Raw genomic sequence first — 4,292 nt, 5'->3', positions numbered from 1 at the left:
GTACTGCTGAATATGATTTGCTAGTATTTTGTTGTGTATTATTGTGTCTGTGTTCATCAGGGATACTGGCCTGAAATTTTACTTGTTCACTTTGTCTCTTCCAGGTTTTGGTATGGGGATGATGCTGGCCTCATAGATGAGTTAGGGAGGAGTCCCTCATTCTTGCTTTAATAAAATAGTTTCAGTAGGATTGGTATCAGCATTTCATCATATGTCTGGTAGAATTCGGCTCTGAATTCATTTGGTCCAGGGTTTTCTTTCTGGTTTGTAGCTTCCTTCCTTCCTTCCTTCCTTCCGTCCTTCCTTCCTTCCTTCCTTCCTTCCTTCCTTCCTTCCTTCCTTCCTTCCTTCCTTCCTTCCTTCCTTCCTTCCTTCCTCCCTCCCTCCCTCCCTCTCTCCCCCCCTCCTCCTCCTCCACCTCCTCATCTTCCCCCTCCTCCTCCTCCCCCCTCCTCCTCCTCCTCCTCTTCTTCTTTCTTTCTTTCTTTCTTTCTTTCTTTCTTTCTTTCTTTCTTTCTTTCTTTCTTTCTTTCTTTCTAATTAGTGATNTCTTTCTTTCTTTCTTTCTTTCTTTCTTTCTTTCTTTCTTTCTTTCTAATTAGTGATTCAGTTTTGGAACTTGTTATTGGTCTGTTCATTTTCTTTTTGCATTACTATTAGAAGCTTATGTTTCCAGGAATTCATCCATTTACTCCAGGTTTTCAAGTTTCTGTGCACAGAGGTACTCCTGGTAGTCTCTGAGGGTGGTTTGTATTTTTGTAGGGTGGATGATAATGTCTCCTTTATCATTTCTGATTGCACTTATTTGGTTTTTCTCTCTTTTATTTTTTATTAGTCTAGATAGAAGTGTACCAATCTTAACAAAGAACGAACTTTTGGGTTCGTTGATCTTTTGTATGTCTTTTTTTGCAACTCGGCTTCCTTCAGCTCAGCTCTAATTTTGGTTATTTCTTTTCTTCTGCAAGGTTTGGAATTGATTTGGTCCTTATTGCTAGTTCTTCTAGGTGCCATGTTAAATTGTTAATCTGATATCTTTCTGACTTTTTGATGTGGACATTTGATGCTATGAACTTTCGTCTTAAAACTGTTTTAGCTGTGACTCAAAAATTCTGGCATGTTGTACTTTGTTTTCAGGAGTCTCAAAGAATATTATGCTTTCTGCCTTAATTTCATTCTTTACCCAAAAGTCATTCAGGAGAAGTTTCCTTAATTTTCATGTAATTGTATGGTTTTGACAGATCTTCTTGATATTGGTTTGTATTTTTATTGTGCTGTGGTCTGAGACTATGGTTGGTATGACTTTGGTTTATTGAATTAATTGAGAATTGCTTTATGGCCAAGCATGTGGTCAATCTAAGAGGATATGCCATGCGCAGATGAAAATGTTTATTCTTTTGTTGTTGGGTGAAGTGTTGTGTAGATATCTGTTAGGTCCATTTGGACAAGTGTTGAGTTTAGGTCCTGAATAACATTTTAAAATTTGTAATAACTTTTTATTTTGAATTTTTGTGGCTCCACAGTAAATGAATATATTTATGGGATACATGAGATGTTTTGATACAGTCATGCAATATGGATAATAATCATATTATGGAAAATGGAGCATTAATTGTTTGTGTTATATGAAAACCAGTTATACTCTTTTAGTTATTCTTAAATGTACAATTAAATTATTATTGACTATAGACATGATGTTGTGCTATCAAATACTAGGTCTTTTTTTTAAAAAAATTATTATTATACTTTAAGTTCTAGGGTACATGTGCATAACGTGCAGGTTTGTTACATATGTATACTTGTGCCATGTTGGTGTGCTGCACCCATCAGCTCGTCAGCACCCATCAACTCGTCATTTACATCAGGTATAACTTCCAATGCAATCCCCCCCCTCCCAATTCCCCATGATAGGCCCCGGTGTGTGATGTTCCCCTTCCCGAGTCTAAGTGATCTCATTGTTCAGTTTCCACCTATGAGTGAGAACATGCGGTGTTTGGTTTTCAGTTCTTGTGATAGTTTGCTGAGAATGATGGTTTCCAGCTGCATACATGTCCCTGCAAAGGACACAAACTCATCCTTTTTTATGGCTGCATAGTATTCCATGGCGCATATGTGCCACATTTTCTTAATCCAGTCTGTCACTGATGGACATTTGGATTGATTCCAAGTCTTTGCTATTGTGAATAGTGCCACAATAAACATACGTGTGCATGTGTCTTTATAGCAGCATGATTTATAATCCTTTGGGTATATCCCCAGTAATGGGATGGCTGAGTCATATGGTACTTCTAGTTCTAGATCCTTGAGGAATCGCCATACTGTTTTCCATAATGGTTGAACTAGTTTACAATCCCACCAACAGTGTAAAAGTGTTCCTATTTCTCCACATCCTCTCCAGCACCTGTTGTTTCCTGACTTTTTAATGATCGCCATTCTAACTGGTGTGAAATGGTATCTCATTGTGGTTTTGATTTGCATTTCTCTGATGGCCAGTGATGATGAGCATTTTTTCATGTGTCTGTTGGCTGTATGAATGTCTTCTTCTGAGAAATGTCTGTTCATATTCTTTGCCCACTTTTTGATGGGGTTGTTCGTTTTTTTCTTGTAAATTTGTTTGAGTTCTTTGTAGGTTCTGGATATTAGCCCTTTGTCAGATGAGTAGATTGCAAAAATTTTCTCCCATTCTGTAGGTTGCCTGTTCACTCTGATGGTAGTTTCTTTTGCTGTGCAGAAGCTCTTTAGTTTAATGAGATCCCATTTGTCAATTTTGGCTTTTGTTACCCTTGCTTTTGGTGTTTTAGACATGAAGTCTTTGCCCATGCCTATGTCATGAATGGTATTACCTAGGCATTGATCTAGGGTTTTTATGGTATTAGGTCTAACATTTAAGTCTCTAATCCATCTTGAATTAATTTTCGTATAAGGAGTAAGGAAAGGATCCAGTTTCAGCTTTCTACTTATGGCTAGCCAATTTTCCCAGCACCATTTATTAAATAGGGAATCCTTTCCCCATTTCTTGTTTTTCTCAGGTTTGTCAAAGATCAGATGGCTGTAGATGTGTGATATTATTTCTGAGGACTCTGTTCTATTCCATTGGTCTATATCTCTGTTTTGGTACCAGTACCATGCTGTTTTAGTTACTGTAGCCTTGTAGTTTAGTTTGAAGTCAGGTAGCGTGATGCCTCCAGCTTTGTTCTTTTGACTTAGGATTGTCTTGGCAAAGCGAGCTCTTTTTTGGTTCCATATGAACTTTAAAGCAATTTTTACCAATTCTGTGAAAAAACTCATTGGTAGCTTGATGGGAATGGCATTGAATCTATAAATTATCTTGGGCAGTATGGCCATTTTCACGATATTGATTCTTCCTATCCATGAGCATGGTATGTTCTTCCATTTGTTTGTGTCCTCTTCTATTTCACTGAGCAGTGGTTTGTAGTTCTCCTTGAAGAGGTCCTTTACATCCCTTGTAAGTTGGATTCCTAGGTATTTCATTCTCTTTGAAGGAATTATGAATGGAAGTTCATTCATGATTTGGCTCTCTGTTTGTCTATTACTGGTGTATAAGAATGCTTGTGATTTTTGCACATTAATTTTGTATCCTGAGACTTTGCTGAAGTTGCTTATCAGCCAAAGGAGATTTTGGGCTGAGACAATGGAGTTTTCTAAATATACAATCATGTCATCTGCAAACAAGGACAATTTGATTTCTTCTTTTCCTAACTGAATACCCTTGATTTCTTTCTCTTGCCTGATTGCCCTAGCCAGAACTTCCAACACTATGTTGAATAGGAGTGGTGAGAGAGGGCATCCCTGTCTTGTGCCAGTTTTCAAAGGGAATTTTTCCAGTTTTTGCCCATTCACTATGATATTGGTTGTGGGTTTGTCATAAATAGCTCTTATTATTTTGAGATACATTGTATCAATACCGAATTTATTGAGCATTTTTGGCATGAAGGGCTGTTGAATTTTGTCAAAAGCCTTTTCTGCATCTATTGAGATAATCATGTGGTTTTTGTCTTTGGTTCTGTTTATATGCTGGGTTACGTTTAATTGATTTGCGTATGTTGAACCAGCCTTGCATCCCACGTATGGAGCCAACTTGATCATGGTGGATAAACTTTTTGATGTGCTGCTGGATCCAGTTTGCCAGTATTTTATTGAGGATTTTTGCATTGATGTTCATCAGGGATATTGGTCTAAAATTCTCTTTTCCTGTTGTGTCTCTGCCAGGCTTTAGTATCAGGATGATGTTGGCCTCATAAAATGAGTTAGGGAGGATTCCCTCTTTTTCTATT

The sequence above is a fragment of the Theropithecus gelada genome, chromosome X, assembly GCF_003255815.1.
Source record: "Theropithecus gelada isolate Dixy chromosome X, Tgel_1.0, whole genome shotgun sequence".
Classification (NCBI taxonomy): Eukaryota; Metazoa; Chordata; class Mammalia; order Primates; family Cercopithecidae; genus Theropithecus; species Theropithecus gelada.
The sequence above is the reverse complement of the archived record's forward strand: the minus strand, read 5'-3'. Positions refer to the sequence as shown.